Here is a 14,481-nt window from a genome sequence, read left to right as displayed (position 1 = left end):
ACTTTTTGTATGTAAAAATGGCTGGAATCGAGAACGTACCCCATGTGCCTATACAGTGGCAACCCCCCACAAGGGACACCATTTTTGAAGATAGACCCCTCAAGGAATTTATCTAGTTTTGTGGTGAGCACCTGGAACACACAGGTGCTTCACATAATGTTATAATAAGCCGAAGACGAACAACTCCCATACAACAAACTATAATAATTATGTTATTGAACATATATTAAAAATACAACAATTAAAAACAAAACCAGAATTAAAAAAGGGAAATCTGCTGCAAATGAACAAGTAACAGGTAAAAAAGTTTTACTTATAGTTTATGCCAGATGTGAAAATACATATATAGATCCATATGGAGAAATATCTAATAAACACTAACTATATGATTACTTCATACATATAAATATAAAGTGCATAGTGCATGTATGAGCACCACATATCTGTTAGTAGGGTCAGTTCATTTTTTAATGTCTCCCCCGAGTGGGACCATATGGAATCTTATGAAGACTCCAGAAATAAAGATATTTGGTCTCATTCAAAATCCATCACGGCTAGTTGCTAAGGTTATGCTACACAAATACAAAATTATTATTATTATTATTTATATAGCTCCATTGATTCCATGGTGCTGTACATAAGGAGGGGTTACATACAAAATACAGATATCACTTACAGTAAACAAACTAACAATGATAGACTGGTACAGGGGGAAGAGGACCCTGCCCTTGTGGGCTTACATTTTACTGGATGATGGGGAAGGAGACAGTAGGTTGGGGGATTGCAGTAGCTCCGGTGTTGTTGAGGTGGCAGCAAGCAAGGTCATGGCAGACTGTAAGCTTGTTTAAAGAGATGTATTTTCAGGTTCCATCTGAAGGATAAAAGTGTGGTGGATAATCGGACGTGTTGAGGCACAGAATTTCATAGGATGAGGGATATTCGGACGAAATCTTGGAGGCGATTAACCTCCACCTCTAGAGCCGCCACCACATATATGGTTGGTAGAGACTAAATCCAAGTCGACAAAATACAACTAGTGCTGTGATAGGGTAACAAGAGGTACACAATGTATTCAGGTATATTAATAACTCCTACAGAGCCATCTATAATTGTTTAGCACAGGCTTTTGCAGAGTCTTTGTACTACCAGTAACGTGGAAGCCCCATATATTTCCATTGACAGAAGACGCACCTGAGCGGGGACTTGCATTTTTTGTAGATTGAATTGAAGCATTTTTTGAAAACATTTTACATAACATTTTCGATCACATTTATCCTGCGCTCTACGCTGAGCACTTACATTGGGGTTTCCATCTACAGTGGGGGAAATAATTATTTGATCCCTTGCTGTTTTTGCAAGTTTGCCCACTGACAAAGACATGAACAGTCTATAATTTTAAGGGTAGGTTAATTTTAACATTAAGAAATGGAATATACAAAAAAATCAAGAAAATCACATTGTATAAATTAGATATTTTTTTGCATTTGGCAGTGAGAAATAAGTATTTGATCCCTCTGGCAAACAACACTTAATACTTGGTGAAAAACCCTTGTTGGCAAGCACAGCAGTCAGACTTTGTTTGTAGTTGATGATGAGGTTTGCGCACATGTCAGGAGGAATTTTGGTCCACTCCTCTTTGCAGGTCATCTCTAAATCATTAAGATTTTGAGGCTGTTGCTTGGCAACTCAGAGCTTCAACTCCCTCCATAAGTTTTCTATGGGACATGAACCTATCTATCTTCCTTTCAGTAAGGTGAAGTCATCTTGTCCCCTTTGCAGAAAAGCACCCTCAAACTATAATGTTTCCCCCACCATGCTTCACGGTTGGGACGATGTTCTTAGGGTTTTACTCATTCTTCTTCTTCCTCCAAACATGGCGAGTTGAGTTAATGCCAAAGAACTCAATTTTTGTCTCATCTGACCATAGCACCTTATCCCAATAACTCACAGAATCATCCAGGTGTTCATTGACAAAATTCAGACAAGCCTGCACATGTGCCTTGCTGAGCAGGGGGACCTTGAGGGCACTGCAGGATTTTAAACCTTTAAGGTGTAATCTGTTACAAATGGTTTTCTTGGTGACTGTAGTCCCAGGTGCCTTGAGATCATTAACAAGTTCCAGCTCATGTAGTGTATAGCCTGATCTCTCACCTTCCTCATGATCAAGGATACCCCACGAGGTGAGATTTTGCATGGTGCCCCAGATCGATGTCGATTGACAGTCATTTTGTATTTCTTACATTGTCTTACTATTGCACCAACAGTTGTCTCGTTCTCACCCAGCGTCTTACTTATGGTTTTGTAGCCCATTCCAGCTTTGTGCAGGTCTATAATCTTGTCCCTGACATCCTCAGAAAGCTCTTTGGTCTTGCCCATTTTGTAGAGGTTAGAGTCTGACTGATTAATTAAGTCTGTGGATAGTAGTCTTTTTCAGGTGACTATATAAGACAGCTGTCTTTAATGCAGGTAATGAGTTGATTAGGAGCGTCTAACTGGTCTGTAGGAATCAGAACTCATAATGGTTTGTAGGAGATCAAATACTTATTTCTCACTGCAAAATGCAAATAAATTTAGCTAATTTATACAATGTGATTTTCTTGGATTTTTTATGGATATTCTATCTCTCAATGTTAAAATTAACCTACCCTTAAAATTATAGACTGTTCATGTCTTTGTCAGTGGGCAAGCTTACAAAAACAGCAAGGGATCAAATAATTATTTCCCCCCACTGTAAATCTCTGAGTGACATGATTCAGATAAAACCCATTCACTATAATGAGGCAGCAGAGTTACTGTGGACTCCATCTCGTCTGTGTTTAGCGTTGTCTTTTTTTCAGAAGTACACAAAACTTTGGTCTATTGCGCTTTTATGCACGCTTAAAAATATGGACACTGCCAAATCATAGGACAGACTTGAGTCCACAGTGTCTTAATCTGCCCTATTATAGGGAATCTTCCACCGGGGGTTCCATCTGAATCACATATTTCAGAGATCTACACGGAAACCCTGATGTAAGCGCTCAGCGTAGAGTGCAGGATAAATGTGCGCCAAGCCTTATTGCGATCTTTGGGAGGAAGAATGAACAAATCAACAGCAGGTGAAGAATAGTTTTTATTTATTTTTTATGCCATTCCTCATGTGGTATAAATGATTAGACGACTTTATTCTATGGGTCGGTGCGATTACAGCGATACCAGATTTATATTGTTTTTTATGTTTGGCTGCTGTCACACACTAAAAGATCCTTTTTTTTTTTAGAGCTATAATTTTTCATTATCTCTGCCTACAGAGTCATTTAAGGGCTTGCTTTTTGCAGGACGAGTTGATGTTTTTATTGGTACCATTTTCGGGCACATAACATTTTTTGATCGCTTTCTATTCCGATTTTTGGGAGGCAGAATGAACAAAAACAAGCAATTGTTTGGATTTTTTTATCTTGTTCCGCGTGTGCTAAAAGGCAGCTTTATTCTTCTGTTCAGTATGATTACAGCGATACTACAATTATATCATTTTTATGTTTTGGCGCTTTTACACAATAATAACAATTTTATAGAAAATTAATCATTTTTGCATTGCTATATTTTGACAACTATATTTTTTTTCTTCTCTGCTGACGGAGCTGTATTACAGCTTGCTTTTTGCGTGACAAGATGATGTTTTTTGTGATACAATTTTAATTTAAATTTAACTTTTTGATGGTGTTTTATTTCACTTTTTTGGCGGCTTCATGAAAAACCATAGTTTTTTGCCACCTTTTTTATTTTTTACACTGTTCACTGAAGGGGTTAACTAGTGTGACAGTTTTATAGATCAGATCGTTCTGGATGCGGTATTTGAGTACCAGGGGGTGACAGTACGAGAGACATAAACAGTCCGTGATGAAAGCACTGGAATTCTGCCTGATCAAAAATTTATTTTTATTCAATAAGGAGTACTTCCACCAGCTCAGTGGCACCGCGATAGGCAGTCCGTGTGCACCATCGTATGCCAACCTGCTCCTGGGCTAGTGGGAGGAAACTATTGTTTTTGGTGACACTTCGCAGTGCCCTGAGGAGAGTATTATCATGTGGCTCCGCTACATTGATGATATCTTTGTCATCTGGAAGGGCACTGAGGAGACGTTCAAGGATTTTGTCAAGAAACTCAATGTCAACAATATTGGGTTACATTTTATGTATGAGTTGAATTCATCTAGCCTGGCCTTTTTGGACATTAAAATTGAGATCAATTCCAAGGGTGAAATTATCACTAAGACCCTTAGGAAAGAAGCGGCCACAAATTCCCTCCTGAAGTGGGAGAGCAACCATCCGGCGCCCCTCAGGAGGGAAATCCCCAAGAGACAATATTTAAGAATGCACCAGAATTGCTCTACCTTGCGGTCCTTCAAGAAGCAGGCAGATGACCTCAAGATAAGGTTTAAAGACAGAGGTTACCCCGAAATAGCCTTGAGGGAGGCATACAACGAGGCCTTAAAAAACCCGATCAAAGTGAAACTACACGATTCGTCATGAGATATTGCAATAGAGAGGAGGAGATTAGATCAATCCTCCAAAGGAGCATTAAAGATGGACACAGACATGGATAATGAGATCACACCTTACCCACAAATCACATACCGAAAAGGTAAATCTTTGAGGGATAGACTAGTGCGTAGCCAGTATCAGCTGAGAACCACCCCAACTTGGTTGGACAGAGGAATCAAAGGGTGTTTCACATGTGGGGTAAGATGTAAGATGTGTGAATCGATCCAGTCAGGCAGAGTTCAGAAGCAATGTTACTGGTATCAGGTACTCCATTCGGCACTTCATAAATTGTCGCACTAAGGGCATCATCTATAACGGCACATGTGAGTGTGTGGTGGCGTATGTTGAAAAACAAGAAGAGAATTTCGTAGGAAGGTGGGGAAACATATACGAGATATATGGAATAAAAGAGACACACTGGTCGCTAATCACATCAACCTACTGCATCACGGGGATGTAAGGAAGATCCTATTTATGGGGGTCGAGAAAATTACATCTCCGGTGAAAGGAGGTAACTGGGATAGGTCGATTTTACAGAGGTAGACCCGTTGGATTTTCAACCTCAGAACGGTACACCCGAATGGCCTGAATAAGCAAATGTCCTTAACTCCTTTCTTTGAAATAGAGGTGTCATAGGGACATATAGTTAGGGACCGCCGCCGATGAGTGGGGGCGCCATTGCGCAGGACAGGGTGCCAACCTCCACGTTAGGTAGGTGTGCTGATAGAGAGGGAAACGCTAGGGCATTTATAGATCTTTTCCACCTATTCTTTGGCTGTTTGGTTTGGTAGGGCAGTTCTGTATTGACTAGACACACTTGCCCACACTGTAACAAAACCCTCACTGGCGACAACAGTCGCTGATGGATAGCACTCTCTCTAATGTCTCCAACATCGTTGACAGCCATCATTTCTGCTCATCATGAATCGATTTTAACCAATGAACAGCACTGAAGTCCACTGTTCCCTCGTCCAGCGTAGATGCTACCTGGTCCATGCAAGTCGATGACGCCTGTGCCTGGTGGTGTGGTCAGGTACCCTAGCAGACCACACTGATGTAAACTGTTTCGAATGGTCTGACATGACACTTGGGTGCCTCCAGTTGTGTGGCGTTCATCATCCAGTTCCGAAAGGCATTGTTCACAATGAAGCAGTCATCAGTGTGGAGTGTGGCCAAAGAATGTCCACTTCTCTGCCTTTCTGTGACTTTTCCACTCTCTCTGTATCTCTATTGCAACCTGCTGATGATGACACTCTGTGACACTCAAAGCTCAGTGACCACTTTCATCTAAAAACATCCTGCTTCAATTCTAACGCCTAAATTTTTTGGGCGATTCATGGATCAAACACTTGTTGTGAATTTTGCCATTAAGCTCCTTGTTAGAGAACAGCAAGTTGTGCAACAAGTTCTGTAGGGTTTCTACTCACTCAGCTGCGGTTGAGGAAGGCACCAGTTTCATTAAAATGTCCAGGCTAGTTTATTAGAACTTCATAAACCACTCAGCATAAGCTAACAAAAAGACGCCCTTTTCCGACACAGTGAAAAACAGAAAGTAAATAGTTCAGACAGTGCTGTGGGTTCGCCTACTCGGGTCAGTGTCCTTTAGCAAACAGCCTGGAGGTCTCCACAGTTCCAGTTACAGACACTGAATGAGACACTTGGTCTTCATTTTATCTGCCATACCACACCCCCAGCTGGGACTATGTGAGCCCCACTCTTTGACTGCTCGTAAACTCGGCCCTGATATGCCCTATTAACCCTCAGCACTATCTGTCCTTGAGTCTGCTTTCCAAGGCTTACATCACCAAAGCTACCAACCTCGATGATATATATCTCCCCTCAAGCACCTGTGTTACATGCACGCCGCCTAAGCTCAGATAGGGGCGAGACCGATTAAATGAATTCGTTGGAATTCTGGGGGAACAGTTATTCCGGGCGACCATAGGCTGCAGCTTCTCTGAGGCACAGGACAGATTAAATTGCTGACCAGACACATTTGAAAGAGTCCTCATAAACGGTAGAACAGTAACATTTAATGAGGCATGGCCAATGCAATGTACATGTCTCTTTGAGCAACAGGCTCCAGTAATAACAGTACAATCTTCTTTGCAGCACAGCAGTACACAGTCTATTATCCTGTAGCACAGTACAGCACAGTTTAAATGCATACACAACCACAGGCTTTTCCTTCACAAGGACTCAATTGTACACAGCATTCTTTATCCTGCATGGAGAGGGGGGGGGGTTTGATGAGGGAGACGATCCCTATGACAGGATTCCTTCCAGTCCTTATCTTCCTGGTCGACAATACTCCACACTGTTAGCTCAGGGAGTCTATCTGACCTGTGTTTAGCTTCCCTCCTGACCTGAATTCTGTTTTCTTGCCTTCTGTGAGATACAGATCATAAGCCACCTTTCTCTTTGGCTCTGGACAGACAGTAAACAACTTCCCCACAATCCCCCTGGAGCTTTCTAAAACACTCCCCTTCTCCTGTGACTGTGTTAACCCCTCTAGTTGCTGGATGCTTCTGGAGCACAACACTTCCTGTCTCCTGTGATTCTGTTACTTCTAATAGTTGCTGAATGCTTTTAAAGCAACAGCACTACTTCTGCACGTCACACCTGTCCGGCGGCCATCTTACAGTACTGAAACATTGAACAGTTGGACATGTGTATCAAAACATTAAGAGATGGTCACATTAAAGAGGTTATCCACTGCAATGTGTAGTTGTCAGATGGATTTAAACCTAGGAAATAAGGCTTTCTTCAAATACCTTGTGTTTCCAAATGTGCCTGTGAGCGGCGCTATCGTTGTCCTCTTAGCACCATCATGTGACCCCCGGCTGCAGTTGCCTCTGATGTCTGGTGACTTCACGTCAAGTTCCGGAATTGATTGACTGGGCTGTGGGCAGCGTTTCACCACATGTCACAGCCCAGCATCGTGTGCGCTCTCTCTTCACTGCTTTCATTAACAGAGTGCCGCAAGCCCACGAGATGCTGGGCTATGAAGTGATGAAACTTCGCCCACAGCCCAGTCAATCATTGAGACTGGGACATCGGTGATGTCGGGTCAACTTCCAGTTCTGGGAGTTTCCATTTTTGCCCAATCTCTTTCTTATGGTGGAGTCATGAACATTGACCTTAACTGAGGCAAGTGAGGTCTGTAGTTTTTTGGATGTTGTTGTGGGGTCTTTTGTGAGCTCTTGGATGAGTCGTCGCTGCACTCTTGGGGTAATTTTGATCGGCAGGCCACTACTGGGAACATTCACCACTGTTCCATGTTTTTTGCTATTTGTGAATAATGGCTCTCACTGTGGTTCGCTGGCGTGTCAAAGCTTTAGAAATGGCTTTATAACCTTTTCCAGACTGACAGATCCCAATTACTTTGTTTCTCATTTGTTCCTGAATTTCTTTGGATCGCAGCATGATGGCTAGCTTTTGAGGATCTTTTAGTCTACTTTACTTTTTTAGGCAGGTTCTATTTAAGTGATTCCTTGATTGAGAACAAGTGTGGCAGTAATCAGGCCTCTATATGGCTAGCGAAATTGAACTCCGCTTCCCAAAGATGTGATAAACCACAGTTAATTTATGTTTTAATGGGGAGTTGGGGGGGCAATCACTTTTTCACACAGGGCTCTGTAGGTTTGGATTTCTTTTTCCCTTAATAATAAAGACCTTCATTTAAAAACTGCATTTTGTGTTTACTTGTGTTATCTTTGTCTAATATTTAAATTTCTTTTGTGATCTGAAACATTTAAGTGTGAAAGAATAAGAAATCAGGAAAGGGGCGAACACTTTTTCACACCACTGTTGGTTTTATTAGTAGATGTAAAGGAATCTAAATACTGTACAATAATCTCTTCATGTGTTCCCCTTATTATTCCCAGTAACTGTATTACACAGGATTTTTATGATGTTAAATCGGCTCATCATCTTCTCATTCTGGTCTCTACAATATCGGATCCTCTTAGTGAATATCTTCTATATAAGAGAATTTTCCTGAATTACGCATCAAAGATGGATATGGACAGAGACAAGATGGCTGAGAAAATATTACACCTCACCCTAGAGATCCTCTTCCGGCTTACTGGAGAGGTGAGAGATTCTGATGACGTCACATTACATCATTCTTATCTATGGGAATAACAGATGGACAGAACTGGAGAGGTGAGGACTCTGGAAATGTCTGTAGTGAGATTTATTAATGTGTCTCTCTATAACCAGAATTACACAGTAGTGAAGAAGACCTCCAGAGAGCGCTGTCAGGACCCTGTGTCTGAGGGATGGGGAAGATCCCTGAGCCCAATCACAGAGCCTCCACCTCACCCCCTGATACATGAGGACATCAATGACCAGAAGATCCTAGAACTCACCTACAAGATGATTGAGCTGCTGACTGGAGAGGTGACACTGCTGGGAATGCTGGGACATTATACAGTAACGCTATGAAGGGATCGGGGGGATGACGGTATCATTGTATGTGTCAGGTTCCTATAAGGTGTCAGGATGTCGCTGTTTATTTCTCCATGGAGGAGTGGGAGTATTTAGAAGGACACAAAGATCTGTACAAGGACGTCATGATGGAGGTTCCCCAGCCCCTCACATCACCAGGTAATAGACAGGACTGAATACACACGGCCTATAATTATCTGTATGTAAAGAATGAATTCAGTCCCTGTATGTGTTTCCTCCAGATCTATCCAGTAAGAGGACAACACCAGAGAGATGTCCCCATCCTCTTCTTCCACAGGACTGTAAACAAGAAGATCCCAATTTTCCTCAGGATCATCAGGTAGATGGAGAGAAGGTGTCATGTGATCTCCCCTATGATGTGTAGACGGTTGTGAAGGTCTTGTGCTCAGTCTTGTTTTATCCACCAGTATTATATGTTTTATACTTGTGTAATGAGAACGGTGGAGATGGCAGGATTAGAGCTGATCATAGATGTGACTTCTCCATCTGTCTGTGACTTTTATAATATTTGTTTCAGGGTGAAGATCTGACCCATATTAATACTACAGAGACATATGTGAGGGGTGATGAGCGGTGTAAAGAGGAGATTCCTACATATGACTACCCAGGTGAGTAGTAACCACTAAATGCAGAGAAGTCACAGATTCTTCTCCGTCACCGTCTGTGGCTGCTTTATCAGTGGTGTAGTCCGGCCGTATCACAATCGTGTGATCACCATTTTGCCTCTAGACCACAACATTCTCTTCCACCCAAAACTGTTTGAATGGCTTTGAACATTGAAAGACCTTTTCCATAGAACTTACAACCTGGAGGATCCACCTACCCCCTGGGATTAGGAGATGCTGACCGTTACCTGCCCAGATCTGTAAACTACAAAGTAAAATGACAGCGTATGTAGAATGTGCTGACAAGTGAGAAAATCACTTGAAGAAAAATATTATGATGGGCCTGTAAGAGAAAGCGGAGGGTAATGATGCTGTTGGCTTCCTAGATCCCTGATATCTTATTGGATGAATCTACCTTCTCTCCCTTCTGTGCTGCTGAATGTGCTCATATGGTCCCTACAAGACCAGGTCCAGTCTCCCTGACCTAACTTAACTTTTATGATTGAAAATATTAAATGTGCAGTGAGGGCCAAGTGTGAATTTCTGTACAATAATAGGTGATTTACCCTTAATCCTGACTTTTCAATTTCTTTTAAAACCGACTAACTTCAAACCAGATTGTGATAAACTATACAGAAAACATTACACCTGTGCCATGATATATCTCTAAGCTGTGCGTGGCTGATGGCTGTAATATACATTTATTCACGTCTGCAGGAGATGTGTGGCCATGGCTCGAGCCCTGGTTTCATGGATTTGTTGAGGGAGGGCAATAACCCTTCACGGTTGACCAAGTGAGTGTCAAATTATTATGTTGATTGCAATCCACAGAAAACCATACGAAAACAATGTTCTGTATTGGGAGGATTCAAAGAATCTCTGATCCCGTTTATTTTGCTTAGCATTTTATATTGTTTTGAGCATATCAATAGCCAATCACCTACAGTCATACTACAGTACTACAGGCTGACCAATGTTAGTACAATTATTACGGAAACACATATATGGTCATATTAGTTCGAAGCACGATGGAATTTTACAAGGTCAATCCTGGCCTAAACTAGTTAGATAACAGGAGCGGAATGTCTGACAAAATACAAAATGTTATTGTGAGAAAAGTTAGTGTGGGAAAGATGAGGCGAGAGAAAAGAAGGAAAGAATGTATGTTATGCAAGGAGTGATAATAAATGATTTTAAAACAAGCAGACAAAATGGAGTTGCTATAGCATGAATATCAATATGTCCTTTACATTTTCCCCCCTAAAAATTATGTTATTATCAACATTAGAGGTGCTTTCCCAGGGTCATGCTTTGAGCCTGAGGGACATTGGTCTTCACTCAATTAGTGCCCTTGTTACCAATCGAGGCTATCGCGGCATGTCCATCCCCCCTTGTTGGTTGATATAATCATAAAGCTCTGATCTTCAGACGTGAGGTTGGTCGGGGCGTGCGGGTGAAGGTCATCATTCCCTTGCCGTCCAGGTCCTCAATGCTGGTCACATCTGGGAGGTCCGTGTACAGTAGCACTGGATGTCTGTTAACAGCATTCTCCTTGCTCTCTGATGACTGGCAGGTTTTCCTCATGCAAAATGGGATACAATAAAAGACTAGTTTTAGTAAGACATATATTAACAAGATGCAAGCAGCAATATGCAACACTCCTTGTAATATTCCAACAATCCATCCACCAATCCCTTTAAACCAATTAGCAGGATTTAAAAAGGAGAACATATCAGACCACCAACTGTCTTTGGTCAATTCGTTATGTTTGTTATATTCTTCCCTGAGTTTCCTAATGTCTTCCATTTTAGTCTTTAACCATATGGTAGAGCCGGGGTCAATATAGTGACAACAGGCTGGGCCTATAACCTGACACATCCCTCCTTGAGCTGCTGTCAAATAGTCCAGCACTAAAGTATGTTGATTAGCCTCTATAATAAGTTGATTCTGCACCTCAACAGTAGTATTAATTACTTCCAGCACACTCCAAATCTGGTCATCTAAGTAGTCAGTGACTTCCACTAATTTGTCCCACATTTGTGTTACTATAGGGTAGAGGAAGACAGTACTGGCTATCTTATTGGGCATACTCATTTGTACTAAATGAGGTCTTACTGATGGGCGTGGAGTGTTGTCCTTGGCACATTTATAGATGGTATGAAGAGGGATGGTTCTCATATCTACTTTACTATGGGGAATAAGATAAATGGCTGGAGTTAGCCGGGCCAACGTACAAGTCCCCCCTACTCTGACTAGGAGCCATTTATACGCATTATTCCCACAGACCCAATTTGTGGCTGATGGCAGATCCCATAAAGCAGAGTGCAGTAATACTAATTTATGTACCAAATCGATAAAAACTGTGTTATTTGATAACATACACCATGAAGGCATTTGTCCCAGGGGGCTACAGTATCCAATATCCGGATTGCCACATGTTGGATCACTAGGCTTATATTCAGAAGATTCATTGCAAGGGATGTTACCAGATATTTTATAACATGTATCATTGGTACCTTTTATAAACAGATTTGCATGTACCCATGAGTGATTATGAATGTATCTTTCCAACAATGACGGTTTAAAAGCATCTGCCGTACTAGGAGTAGCATTAAAACTAATTTGTAGACCTTCAGTTGGTATGAAGCCTAAATTAGTCAAGGAAGACTTGTTTCTGGGCACCCATTTGTTTCCTTTAAGGGCAAGACATTGTAGGTGTCTACTGGTGGCAGTAAGATTTCCTTGCCACCAGGGGAGATACAGTGGTGTTCCATAATCTACTAAACTTAGTAGCGTTATTAGCAAGGGCGTCGCTACAATTGGGCCAGTTTAGTATTTCTTCCAGAGTGACTGGGACCGCAAGAAAAGGCATACTAGTGGCTGAAACTGGTGAGTGAGTACATATCCAACAGTCACTGATCGGGTTGTTCTCTAATTGACTCAATTCTTGTACCAAAATCTGGTGGTGAGTAATGAACTTGTTATTAAAAGGGTCAGTACTCTGTTGTAGGCTATTCCAGGTATTGATTAATCTAACCATACATATTATCATAACACATCTCAGGATGGTTGACGTTTGCAATGTGAAGCATGGATCCATGTTGACCTCCCTTCAAGTTTTACTGCTGTTGGGGTTGTAAGGAGCACTTGGTATGGTCCGTCATACAATGGTTCTAGTCTGTGTTTCCGTACATGCCTCTTCACATACACATAATCTCCGGACTTGAGGGTTATGATAACCTTCTGCATCAGCTGGATCTGGAATAGAAGATGATACTAACGCATGGGTGTTAGTTAAGGCTTTGGCAAGCTGAATCACATATTGCACAACATGATCTGTTTCTTCTGATAATTGTTGTGGGGTAAATCGAGCTATAGCTGGTTGTGACCCAAATAGTATCTCAAAGGGTGACAGTTTGTTTCCCTATGGGGGTGGTGCGTATGTGGTATAGTGCAATGGGAAGGAGTTCAGGCCACTGGGCCGTATCCTCCTGCATCATTTTGGTCAATTGCCTTTTCAGTGTGCTATTCAATCTCTCCACCTTGCCGCTTGACTGAGGATGGTAAAGAGTATGCAGCGCCACTGTTGATCCGATCATGGTAAGTATTTCTTGATATGCGCATGAGGAAAAGGCTGGTCCCTGATCACTTTCGATAACTTCTGCGACTCCATACCGGCAAACATCTTCAGAGACCAGCTTCTTGGCAGTCATGTTTGGAACGGCGAATGCTTCTGGCCAGCTGGAAAACATATCCACTACCACTAAGCAGTATTCATATCGTCCTGCTTTAGGGAGAGTGATATGATCAACTTGCAATCATTGGAACGGATACTCTGGTTTAGCAATGTGTTTTGTCGGTACATTCTGTAATCTGCTTGGGTTGCAGCTTTGGCATATTGAGCAACCTTTCTTTTGTGCGCTCAACACGGTGGAAATTCCTGGGGCCCAATAGAGTTTCTGTACCAGTAGCAAAGCTTGATTCTTCCCTCGATACACCGGTCCATGGGCCCAGGCTGCAACGGCCTGATATAGGAGTCGAGGCAAACAATACAGTTGTCCCTTTTTCCATAGCCCATCTATCAATTTAGCACCCGCCTCCTTCCATGACTGGTGTTCTTCTTTAGAGACTTTTTGCTATGTGCAGCGTAGCTTTGTGATTGGAGGGACCGGTTGATGATTTTCTACAGGTTGATCCTGGGTTGGCACGGAATTTAGCTGTTTGGTCTGCTGCCGCGTAACAGCCATGGACATGGATGTTGGAAGAAGAGCTGCTTGCATAGCATGGAGATCAGCAAGTGCATTACCTCTTGCTTCAGGGGCATCTGGTCGGGTATGAGCTTTTACCTTTACAACAGCCAACTGTCTTGGTAGTTGTACCGCTTCCATCAATTGTCTGACGCTTTCAGCATTTTTCACAGGAGAACCTGCAGTCGTGACAAAGCCTCTCCTTGCCCAGATCTCCCCAAAGTCATGTGCAATCCCGAAGGCGTATCTCGAGTAAGTAAATATATTCACACGTTTTCCTTCGGCCTGTTGACAAGCAGCAATCAGAGCTTTGAGCTCTGCTTCCTGTGCTGACATACTGGGAGGTAAGGCTGCAGCCTCTACCAATGTATCTTCAGTTGTGACAGCATATCCAGTATGAAACCTGCCAGAGGTGTCAGCATATCTGGATCCATCCGTATATAACGTAAGTCCTGGGTCATCAAAGGGTACTTCCCCCACTAAAACAAGTGGAGTTGACTCCGCAGTAATTTGTTCCAGACAATCATGTGGTGGAGCATCTTTCCCCTCTCCTTCAGGTGCTGGTAGCAGGGTGGCCGGGTTGATGGTGGTGCACCAATGTAATTTCACATTTTCTGTCAAAATCAACGTAC

At 42.2% G+C, this 14,481-nt stretch overlaps 1 pseudogene; it reads left to right on the top strand.

Moving 5' to 3' along the window:
* The first annotated feature begins 246 nt into the window (after positions 1-246).
* Positions 247-14,481, top strand: part of LOC141220299 (uncharacterized) — a 31,396-nt pseudogene continuing 17,161 nt past the window's right edge.

The sequence above is a fragment of the Phyllobates terribilis genome, unplaced genomic scaffold (genome assembly GCF_046119375.1).
Source record: "Phyllobates terribilis strain yellow unplaced genomic scaffold, ASM4611937v1 Scaffold_280__1_contigs__length_2496652, whole genome shotgun sequence".
NCBI classification, from domain to species: domain Eukaryota; kingdom Metazoa; phylum Chordata; class Amphibia; order Anura; family Dendrobatidae; genus Phyllobates; species Phyllobates terribilis.
This window is presented reverse-complemented; position numbering and strand designations above follow the sequence as displayed.